This window comes from Equus przewalskii, chromosome 2 (genome assembly GCF_037783145.1).
Source record: "Equus przewalskii isolate Varuska chromosome 2, EquPr2, whole genome shotgun sequence".
Classification (NCBI taxonomy): domain Eukaryota; kingdom Metazoa; phylum Chordata; class Mammalia; order Perissodactyla; family Equidae; genus Equus; species Equus przewalskii.
Genome location: NC_091832.1, coordinates 30371805 through 30384266, shown reverse-complemented (window position 1 = coordinate 30384266; position 12462 = coordinate 30371805).

Sequence of the window (12462 nt, the reverse complement as noted above, 5' to 3'; positions counted from 1 at the left end):
ACAACTTTGCTCCTCCTCTGAAAGTAGGCCTCGGCTCAAAGGTCACCTTACCAGCGGGGACTTCCCTGGCCGCCCTTTATGAAACAGCACATCTCCCCCATGACCACCCTGCCCTCCTCATTTATTTTTCCTTATTATCTGTCTCCTTCTAGTAAAATATAAATTCCAGAAAAACTAGAATTTTGTTTTGTTTGCTACTATAATCCCAATGTCGAGTGGTAACTGACACATAGTAAGTATTAAAAAAAATACTCATCGAATACACGATTGAATGAATGTGTCTTCAAAAAATATACAGGGCTGGCCCCGTGGCCGAGTGGTTAAGTTCGCGGGCTCCGCTGCAGGTGGCCCAGTGTTTTGTTGGTTCGAACGTTGATGGCGCTGCTCATCAAACCACGCTGAGGCAGCATCCCACATGCCACAACTAGAAGGACCCACAACGAAGAATATACAGCTATGTACTGGGGGGCTTTGGGGAGAAAAAGGAAACAAATAAAATCTTTAAAAATATATATATATACAGCAGTGTTAAGAATAAATGTTTTGAATTTTCATAAATTTTACATAAATGTGATACAGATATTTTGTTTCTTACTTTTCTCACTGAACATATTTTTAAAGCTCTAACCATATTGCTGAGTGTAAATCCAGTGCATTATTTCTGACCACTGCACAGAGGTCCACGAAATGCCACATTTTTCTCATCCATCTCCTTAATGATGGACACACAGTTTGCCTCCAGTTCCAACCACATACACAACGTGAAATCAACTTTCGCAGACATATACCTTATGGATCTGGGTGAGAGGCCTTTTTGGTATTTTGGGGGTGCGGGGGGAAGTGGGATGGTTAACATACTCAGGAGTAGAATCGCTGAGTCATAGGACAAACATAGATATACTTAATTTGACTAAGTACAACCAAAAGGCCTTCCAGGGAAAAAGTACACATAACTTATTCCTCCATCGGCAATTTGTGGAAAATCCTGTTTCCTCCCTTCCTTACCAGTCCTTTGAATTACATTGAGTTTCTAATTTTTGGCAGTATTGTGGATGTAAACTATTAGCCAATTGTTTTAATTTGCATTTCTCTGATTACCAGATAAGAGTACAAAGAGTTTTAGTTCTAGAGTCCATAACTTTTTTTTGTTGGATGGGGAGATCACAATTTATTTAGACACTAAGGAAGTTTATTAAGTTATTTATTCACCTTTGCTCCTCATAGCTCCTTGCTTTGTCCTGGACTCAGTTCTCTTCTTGCTTTATACTTACTTCAGGAGTGATTTCAAAGACGGTCCTTATGTGGCAACATTTCTGAGGCCTTGAATAAATATTTATTTTACTCTAATACTTAAATGACAGTGTAACTACAGATAAAATTCTGGTTTCAACGTTCTTTCCCTTCAACACTTTGAAAATATGACTCCATTGTCTTTTTGTGTTCCAGTTCTTAAGAAGTTGTTTTGTCAACAATCTAACCACACGGCTAGAAGTTTTTCTCCCCCATATTGTGTTATATTTGTAAAACACCAAAAAAAATATGTAGCATTTTTAAAAATAGCTCTGAACATGCCCCAACTCAACTGAAGAGTTGGAGCGTTACTAACACTGCTTAATAATCTACTTCTGTGCTCTCTATCTCACCCTCCGTCCTGTCCCTCACGAGGGAACCACTTTCCTACATGTTCCTCATTTAAAAAATAATTTTAGGGCCCGTGGCTGAGTGGTTAAGTTCACGCACTCCACTTCGGCGGCCCAGGGTTTTGCGGGTTCAGATCCTGGGCGCGGACAAGGCACCACTCATCAGGCCATGTTGAGGCGGCGTCCCATATGCCACCAGTAGAAGGACCCACAACTGAAAAATATACAACTATGTACTGGGGGGATTTGGGGAGAAAAAGCAAAAAAAGAAAAAGAAGATTGGCAACAGTTGTTAGCTCAGGTGCCAATCTTTAAAATAAATAAGTAAAATAATTTTATCATAAATGTATGCTCCCCTAAAATAATACGTTAGTTTTTCTAGTTTTTTTTTCAGCTTTTAATACATGAGCTCATACCACACAAAGTGTTCTACAACTTGTTTTTTTCATTCAATTTTATATTTCTAAGTTTCATCTATTTTGTCGCATGTAGCTGTACTTAATTCTATTTCCTTCTGCATAATATTCCACTTTTAAAACATATTACAATCTATCTATTATCCAAGTTATGGACATTTCCATTATATCTAATTTTTTCCAGTAGGAATAATATTGCTACAAATATTTCATATGTGTTTCTTGGTCTACGCATGCAAGAGTTTAGAGTGGCAATGCTGGGTCATGAAGTTGGCACATCATTAATTTTATTCCATAATGCCAAATTGTTTTCCAAAGCGTGTGTACCAATTTACTCTCCTGCAAACAATATATGACAGTTCTGGTTGAGCCACATCTTCAACAAGACTTTGTATGACCAGACTTCCTAATTTTCAATAGTCTAGTAGATGTAAATTGGTATCTTGTGATCTTAGCTGGTACTTCCCAGATTCCTGGCGAGGTTCAGCATCTTGGCACTTGTTGATAGCTTCTTCTTTGAAATGCTGGTCAAGTCTTTGCTAATCTTTCCATTGGGTTTCTCTTGTCTGTGATAGTGATACCAGCTGTCTTAGTCTCCAGTTTGTGTGCCCGATGCACAGTAAGCCAGTCACTGAGACAGGTGCTTAGAGATGGAGAAAGGCTTATTCGAATTGGCCAAAACGGAAGGTGGGCCAGAGGACAGGTTCTCTCAAATATGCCTTAACAAGAGAAGAAAGTAGGGGGTTTGTAGAGCTAAGGGGCTTGGCAGGAGGAGTTTTGGAGAAACAAAGGGGTAATCCACGTTTCTTTCACTCCAGAGAAGCCCCTCGGCAATCTGACCTCTGGGGTCAAGGCAGCTGGGGGCTGGTTATCTGGTGATCCTTGAAGGCATTCTTTTTCTTCTGTAAAACAACCTCGAAAATCCTTGTGACCCTTGAGATACCCCTCAGGTAAATAGCAAATTGACCAGATTAACTTCTTTTCATAACAAGGTCAAAGATAATCTTGTTGAATATTTACAGTAAGAATATATTCTAGATACTAACTTTTTCTCAGCTATAGCAACATTGTTGCAAATGTCTTCTCCCAGTTTGCGACTTGTCTTTTTACTGTCTTTGTGGTGGTATCTTCTGATGAACAAATGTTTTTAATTTAATGTAGTCAAATTTATCAATTTTTTTTTTATGGCTAGCACTTTATATCTTGTTTAAGAAAATCTTCCCTATTCCTAGGCCTTAAAGATATTCTCTGGAAGCTTTCTTTCTTTCTTTCTTTTTTAAGTTTTGCCTTTCACTTGTAAGTCTTCAATCACTGAGAATTGACTTTTGCGTATAGGGTGAGGTATGGATCCAATTTCATTTTTTATTCATGCATGACCAATTGTCTCATTGCCACTTACCTTTCCCCAGAATCAACAGTGCCATCACTGCCTTATATTAAGTTTTCATGTACCCATGGATCTTTTTCTATGCTATTGTACTTCTTTGGTGAGTTTGTATCTCTGCATAGATACTATGTTTTCTTTTTTATTTCCTTTCCTTTCCTTTTTTTTTTGGTGAGGAAGATTGGCCCTGAGCTAACATCTGTTGCCAATCTTCCTCTTTTTGCTTGAGGAAGATTGTCACTGAGCTAATGTCTGTGCCAATCTTCCTCTATTTTGTATGTGGGATGCCGCCACAGCATGGCTTAATGAGGGTGTGTAGGTCCATGCCTGGAATCCAAAACTGCGAACCCTGGGCTGCCAAAGTGGAGCACGTGAACTTAACCACTACACCACCAGACCTGCCCCTACATTTTCTCTTTTTTCTTTCTTTCTTTTTTTTTTTTTGAGGAAGATTAGCCCTGAGCTAACTGCTGCCAATCCTCCTCTTTTTGCTGAGGAAGCCTGGCCCTGAACTAACATCCGTGCCCATCTTCCTCTACTTTATATGTGGGATGCCTACCACAGCATGGCTTTTGCCAAGCGGTGCCATGTCCGCACCCAGGATCCGAACCAGCGAACCCTGGGCCACCAAAGCGGAACATGTGCACTTAACTGTTGCGCCACTGGGCCGACCCCTATATTTTCTTAATGAATACAGTGGGACAAGGCCTCTCACCCTGACTTTCTCTTCAGCACTGTCTTGGCTATTCTTGGACATTTAACTTTATGAAAACTATGGAATAAGCCTACAAGTTTCTCAAAAATTCTGCACGGATTTTTGTTGGAATTTAATGGAAGATAAAAACAAGTCAGTTTGGAGAAGATTGGCATCATTACAACGGTACAATTCCCCTTCCACCGCTACTGTCCTTTGCACTATGGTTGGAACATATCTCACATCTACATACGTTTAAAAACCCTAAATTACACTGTTATTTTTGCTTTAAAGTCAATTGCCATTTAAATAATTTTTTAAAAGAACAAAAAGTTAGCTTTTTAAATATCCATCCACTTATTTGCCATTCCCAATGTTCTTTCTTCCTATAGATCTAAATTTCCGACCACTATCCTTTCCTTTCTGCCTCTAGAACTTTCTTCAGAATTTCTTGGGGTGAGGGTCTGCTGGTGACAGATCCATTCAGCTTTTATTTACCAGAAAATACCTTTATTTCATCTCCATTTTTGAAAAGAAAAGAGTGGAGGAATGACAGGCGCTCTGTGGGAGCAGGCGTCGTGGGGCTATGAAAGCTCAGACTTCCTGCACGCTGTAGTACAAAGAAAGGGGCTCCCTTTCTGTGAATGGTTTCCCTAGGGCTGGTGCTGTTCACAGCCTTGCTGTATATGGTTGGTTATATGCAACTAGTGAACCCTAGAATGTTAATTCTTGATATGATTCATGCACAGGCTGGCTCTAGCACTCCACTCATCTGGTTGTAGGTTTGACTTGTAGGTTAGACAACCCCAATTTGTTGATAAGATATAGGGGCCGGTCCGGTGGCTCAGCAGTTAAGTGCACATGTTCCACTTCGGCAGCCCGGGGTTCGCTGGTGCAGACATGGCACCACTTGGCAGGCCATGCTGTGGTAGGCATCCCACATATAAAGTAGAGGAAGATGGGCATGGATGTTAGCTCAGGGCCAGTCTTCCTCAGCAAAAAGAGGAGGATTGGCAGCAGATGTTAGCTCAGGGCTAATCTTCCTCAAGAAAAAAAAAAGATATGGTGACCCTCCCTGGGATGTAAGCAGCCGTTATGAGCTAGAACTGGGAGTTCAAGCCGTAATTCCCATCCTTATACACTCTACAGCTGGCCTAAGGGTCCTTATCTATTGCCCGTAGGCCACTGGACCACAACCCCTCAGTAATTCCACAGGGCCTGAAGGTAAGGTGTGTGATCCAATTTTATATTTTTCAACTGATTCCTTGTATCTGGTCTCTAGCCAGCCCTACATTCACAAGACAATGTGATAAGGACCCTGCCCAGCTGGGGAATTTGGGTGTGAAAGATAAAGAGAAAAAGGGAAGACCACTTAGAGTAACAAGAGTTGTTGCTCCTTTTAAATGAAGTCAGGGGGCTGGCCAGTTGGCTCGGTGGTTAAGTTCCCATGTTCTGCTTTGACGGCCCAGGGTTCACCAGTTCGGATCCTGGGTGTAGACCTATGCACTGCTTGGCAAGCCATGCTGTGGCAGGCGTCCCACATATAAAGTAGAGGAAGATGGGCACAGATGTTAGCTCAGGGCCAGTCTTCCTCAGCAAAAAGAGGAGGATTGGTGGCAGGTGTTAGCTCAGGGCTAATCTTCCTCAAAAAAAAGAAATTAAATGAGGTCAGGAATGATTTGAATCCCTGACCAGTTATGGCCACCACTTCCAGAATGGTCCTGGGCCTAAAGGTGAGGAAAAGTGACTCAGGCCTCTCTGGCTTTCCCTTCCTCTCCCCTGGGTTGGGCGCAGACTGAGGGGCATTCACTGGCCAGATTAAGGAAGGCTGGTTTGCTCTTTCACCAGTAGAATAAGATCTGTCTTCATTCCCTCCTCCAGCCATTTGTTTAACACCCACGTGGATGTCAAGCCATTTGTAATGTTGTGGTCTCAACCCTCAGCAAATGGACCAAATTCTGAGAGTGAATTTTATTGTATGCTGGCTGCGTGATTTTAGGCAACTAAATTCTCCTTCCTCGGCCTCAATTTACTCATCTCTAAAATGGGGATAATACCCATGTATTAGTTTGCCAGGGCTGCCAGAACAATGTACCACAGACTAGGTGATTTAAACAACAGAAAGTTATTTTCTCACAATTCTGGAGGCTAGAAGTCCAAGATCAAGGTGTTGGCAGGGTTGGTTTGAAGCTGGGTACCTGAGGGTTACTGTAAATATTCAATAAGAACAGGATTACCTTTCACCTTGTTCCCAATACAGACATAGATGAAAAGAAGTTAATCTTGTTAATTTGTTGTTTTCTTGTTTAACCTGAGTGGTAACTCAAGGGTCACAAGGATTTATGAGCTTGGTTTTTGTTTTAGTTTTTTTTTTTTTTAGGAAGATTATCTCTGAGCTAACATCTGCTGCCAATTCTCCTCTTTTTGCTGAGGAAGACTGGCCCTGAGCTAACATCCGTGCCCATCTTCCTCTACTTTATATGTGGGACACCTACCACAGAATGGCTTGCCAAGCGATGCCATGTCCACACCCAGGATCTGAAACAGCAAACTCCGGGCCACCGAAGCAGAACGTGCGCACTTAACTGCTGCGCCACTGGGCGGCCCCTATGAGCTTGTTTTGCAGAAGAAAAAGAATGCCTTCAAGGATCACCAGATAACCAGCCCCTAGCTGCAGTTGAGCCCAGAAGTCAGATTGCCCAAGGGTTTATCTAGAGAAAAAGAAGTATGATTGCTCCTTTGTTTCTCTAAAACTCCTCCTGCCAAGCCCCTTAGCTTCATAACACCGCCTGCTTTCTTCTCTTGTTAAGGCGCATTTGAGAGAACCTATCCTCCTGCCTGCTTCTTTTGGCCAGTTTGAATAAACCTTTCTCCATCTCCAAGCACATGTCTCAGTGATCGGCTTACTGTGCATGTCAGGCACAAGAACTTGAGATTAAGAAGTTCAGTATCAGGTTTCTTCCAAAGCTTCTTGCCGTTGCTTGTTGACGGCCGTCTTCTCCCTGAGTCTTCACGCAGTCTTCCCTCTGTGTTTGTTTGCATCCTAATATCCTCCTTTTATAAGGACACAACCATATTGGTGTCCCTAATATTGGATTAGGGCCCACCTAATGACCTCATTTTAATTTAATTACCCCTTTAAAGACCCTAGTCCCAAATACAGTCACATCATAAGGCACTGGGGGTAGAACTTCAACATATGAATTTGGGAGGGGGACACAATTCAGCCCATTACAACCTTCTAGGTATTATTATGAGGATTGAATTATCTAATGTGTTTAAAGCATTAACATATAGCCTGACATAACATATGCCCTCCAAAGGTAAATGCTATTATTATGAGGACCCACATAAAAGAAAGATACTCTCATCTAAACACAAGAGAACACAGACAGGAGAAGGGAATTCTCCCAATTATGGCTCCTCATTCCCCACCTGATGGGCATTACTCCTGCTCTTTCAGCCCTTATCTTAGAAACATGCCAACACAACACCTGAATACAAAATCTCTGGGGGACTTTCTATGGGATGGAAAGCAAAGCAGGCAGTTACATTTTTCTTTCATGTCTGTTGCTGCCTGAGGACTGTCTTAAACTTCCTTTGTAACCCTTACTATATCTAAGAGCACTATGCTGAGCACATAGTAAGGGCTCAGTAAAAAACAACCCATGGAACCACATGTCCTTGCGAGAGTTTACGGTAGTCCCCCTCATCCACGGTTTCACTTTCCATGGTTGCTGTTACCTGTGGTTACCTGTGGTCTGAAAATATTAAACGGAAAATGCCAGAAATAAACAATTCATAAGTTACCAGTTGTACGTTGTTCTGAATAGCGTGATGAAATCTCACACAGTCTGGCTCCTTCCTGGGAGGTGAATCATCCATTTGTCCAGCATATCTACCCACCCATTAGTCACTTAGTAGCCATCTGGGTTATCAGGTTGACTGTCATCATATCCCAGTGCTTGTGTTCAAGTAACCCTTATTTTATTCCATCATGGCCCCAAAGCACAAGAGGAGTGATGCTGGCAATTTGGATGTGCCAAAGAAAAGCCAGAAAGTGCTTCCTTTAAGTGAAAAGGTGAAAGTTCTCAACTTAATAAGGAAAGAAAAAAAATTGTATGCTGAGATTGCTAAGATCTACTGTAACATTTATTACAGTATATTGTTATAATTGTTCTATTTTTAGTTGTTAATCTCTTACTGTGCTTAATTTATAAATTAAACTTTATCATAGATATTATGTATAGGACAAAACATAGTATATATGTATAGGATTCGGTGCTATCCATGGTTCCAGGCATCCACTGGGGGTCTTGGAATTATCCCTTGCTGTTAAGTGGTAAGCGGGGACAACTCTACGTATTTCTAGTAACAAGTCCTAGCCAATCGAAGACTTATGTTATCCTGAGAGGGAAGAGCGCCATCTAGTGACTCTTGTTATTAGACTACGAAAGTGTGAGATTCAGAGAATCCCAGATTGCTACTTCTATGTCTTATATATTTGATATTCATATATGCCAAAAGCAACTACAAATCTGACAGTTTGATGTGTTAATGATAAATTCAACTGAGCTTTTATTTTCCTTTATTGCCAAGAGATTTCTGGCCTTCATATAGTTAACCTCATAGTGAATCTGATTATGTATAGTATGGGAAAGCAGTAAATAAAAGTGTCATGCAATTATCATTGAGAATGGAATAAATATGGAGAAGGCCATGAGGAATTCAGGAATCGTAAAGCATCTAGTATAAAAAATGTGAAGTATAGTGACTATAGGAACAACACTCTAGTGCTGAGAAACTATTATTCCTGTACTATAATGCAAGACTTAATTTGACCACTAAAAGTTCTAATAATAAGACTTGTTATATCCATACTTGTTAAAATTTCATACTTTATTGATAAAAGTTTATTCTTTTTTTTTGAGGAAGATTAGCCCTGAGCTAACTACTGCCAATCCTCTTCTTTTTGCTGAGGAAGATTGGCCCTGAGCTAACATCCATGCCCATCTTCCTCTACTTTATATGTGGGACGCCTACCACAGCATGGCTTTTTTTGCTAAGCGGTGCCATGTCCACACCCGGGATCCAAACGGGTGAACCCTGGGCCGAGAAGTGGAACATGAGAACTTAGCTGCTGCACCACCAGGCCAGCCCCTAAAAGTTTATTCTTATCTCCCAAAAGCTTATCCTATGATAGAAATCTTCAGCTTTGGCAGAATGCTGTTTTTAACACTCAACTCTTGTGCGTTTGGCCAAAATGTATATTTCTTGCACATCTACTGAGGATAAAGAGAGGAGAGAGACAGTTCTCATCTTCAAAGTGTTTCTTGTGGGGGACAGGAGTAGAGATGGGTACACATATACACTCATATATGTAATCGATATATTTAATTATTGTACATATGTAATTATAATATAGTGGAAAATATGCTAGGAGAGCATAGATGGAATATGGGAATCCTGTTTGGGGAGATCTGGGCCCAGGTTTTAGGGGGCTCAGAAACTCTCTAAAAGACAATCAGATGGTAAGTACTAAGTTCCACTAACCAAAAAACGTTTCCTGGAAGAAGTCACATCTAAACTAAATCCCAAAGGAAGAATCAGAACTGGCCAACTAAAGAGTTAAAGGCAGGCAGGCAAGGGGAGGAGGGCACAGCAAGGCTGGAAAGGAGGGAACAGTGATTTCAGCCCAAGGGGACAGACATATGCACAGGTCCCAAGGGGAGAGAAAGAACGGAGTCCCTTCTAAATGTGGAAGTATACAAGCTCCCGAACTTACATAGTTTCAGTTTATAAATACTGTGGTAGCCAGCCTCAAAGGGGGCCCCCAATGATCCTTACCTGTTAGTATTCACATCCCTAGAGAGTCCTGTCCAACACGGACTAGGGTAACCTGTGTCACCAACAGGATAGTGTGTATGACTTCTGAGGTTAGGTCATAAAAGACATTGTGGCTTCTGTCTTGTTCTCTTTGGGATCATTTTCTCTGGGGGAAGCCAGCTGCCATGTCATGATGACATCCAAGCAACCCTATGGAGAGGTCAACCTGGCAAGGAACTGCGGCCTCTTGCCAATAACCATGTGAATCAGTTTTCCTGAAAACAGATCTTCCAGTCCCAGTTGACTGTAGTCTAGGCCAATACCTTGACTGTATCCTCTTGAGAGACCTTGAGCCAGAATCACCCAAATAAGCCACTCCAGATTCCTTATGCACAGAAATGGTCTGAGATAACAAATGTTTGTTGTTTTAAGTTGTTAAATTTTGGGAGTCATTTGTTATTCAGCAATAGATGAACACTCGCTGATGTTCTCAAAGACACCTTCCAGAGCAAAATGCACCAGCTTTTATCCATCAGTCATTTCATCTCAGCTGTAGGATTATTTTAGTCCATAGCTTGCTTGGTAAATTTGTACTTAGTTTTTCAGGCACCATTATATTTGTTATGGTGATCTGTGATAGTGATCTTTGATGTTACTATTGTAATTGTTTGGGGCACAATGAACTGTGCCCATATCAGATGAACTTAATCAATAAATGTTGCGTGTGTTCTGACTGCTCCACCGACCAGCCATTCCCCATCTCTCTCCCTCTCCTCAGGCACCCCCCATTCCCTGAGACACAACAATATCTAAAGTAGGCCAATTCATAACCCTACAATGGCCTCTAAGTGTTCAAGTGAAAGGAAGAGCCACACGTCTCTCACTTTAAATCAAAAGCTAGAAATGATTAAATTTAATGAGGAAGGCATGTCGAAAGCTGAGATACACCAAAAGCTAGGCCTCTTGAGCCAGTTAGCCAACTTGTGAACGCAAAGGGAAAGTTCTTGAAGGAAATTACTCTAGTGAACACACAAATGATAAGAAAGCAAAACAGCTATAATGTTGCTATGGAGAAAGTTCGTGGTCTGGATAGATAACACCAGCCACAGCATTCCCCTAAGCCAAAGACTAATCCAGAGCAAGGGCCTGTCTTCAATTCTATGAAGGTTGAGAGAGGTAAGGAAGTTGCAGAAGAAAAGTTTGAAGTGAGTAGAAGTTGGCTCATGAGGTTTAAGGAAAGAAGCCATCTCCATAACCTAAAAGTGCAAGGGGAAGCAGCAAGTGCTGATGCAGAAGCTGCAGCAAGTTCTCCAAAAGGTCTAGCTCAGATAATTCATGAGGGCAGCTACACTAAACAGATTTTCAATGTAGAAGAAGATGCTATCTAGGAGTTTCATAGGTAGAGAGGAGAAGTCAACGTCTGGCTCCAAATCTTCAAAGGACAGGCTGACTCTCTTGTTAGGGGCTCACACAGCTGGTGACCTTAATTTGAAGGCAATGTTCACTTACCATTCAGAAAATCCCAAGGCCCTTAAGAATTGGGCTAAATCTACTCTGCCTGTGCTCTATAAACGGAACAAGGAAGCCTGGGTGATGGCTCATCTGTTTACAACACGGTTTACTGAATATTTTAACCCCACTGTTGAAACCTACTGCTCAGAAAAAAAAATTCCTTTCAAAATATGACTGCTCATTGACAAGGCACTGGTCACCCAAGAACTCTGATGGAGCTGTACTATGAGATTAATGCTGTTTTCAGGCCTGTCAACCCAACATCCATTCTGCAGCCCATGGATCAAGGAGTAATCTCAATTTTCAAGTCTTATTATTTAAGATACCCATTTCATAAGGCTTTAGCTGCCATAGACAGTGATTTCTCTGATGAATCTGGGCAAAGTAAATTGAAAAACCCTCTGGGAAGGATTCACCATTCTAGATGCCATTAAGAACATTCATGATTCATGGGAAGAAGTTGAAAAAAATATCAGCATTAACAGGGGTTTGGAAGAAGTTGATTCCAACCCTCATGGATGACTCTGAGGGCTTCAAGACTTCAGTGGAGGAAGTAACTGAAGATGTGGTGGAAATAGCAAGAGAACTAGAATTCTAAGTGGAGCCTGAAGATGTGAAGATGTGACTGCAATCTCACAATAAAACTTTAATGGCTGAGGAGTTACTTCTCATGGATGAGCAAAGAGTGGTTCCATGAGATGGGATCTACTCGTTGTGAAGATGCTGTGAAGATTGTTGAAATGACAACAAAGGATTTAGATTATTACATAAACTTAATTGATAAAGCAGTGGCAGGGTTTGAGAGGATTGAGACTAATTTCGTAAGAAGTTCTAGGGGCCAGCCGGGTGGCACAGCAGTTACATTCCCACATTCCACTTTGGTGGCCCGGGGTTCGCTGGTTTGGATCCCAGGTACAGACCTACGCACTGCTTGGCAAGCCATGATGTGGTAGGCATCCCACATATAGAGGAAGATGGGCATGGATGTTA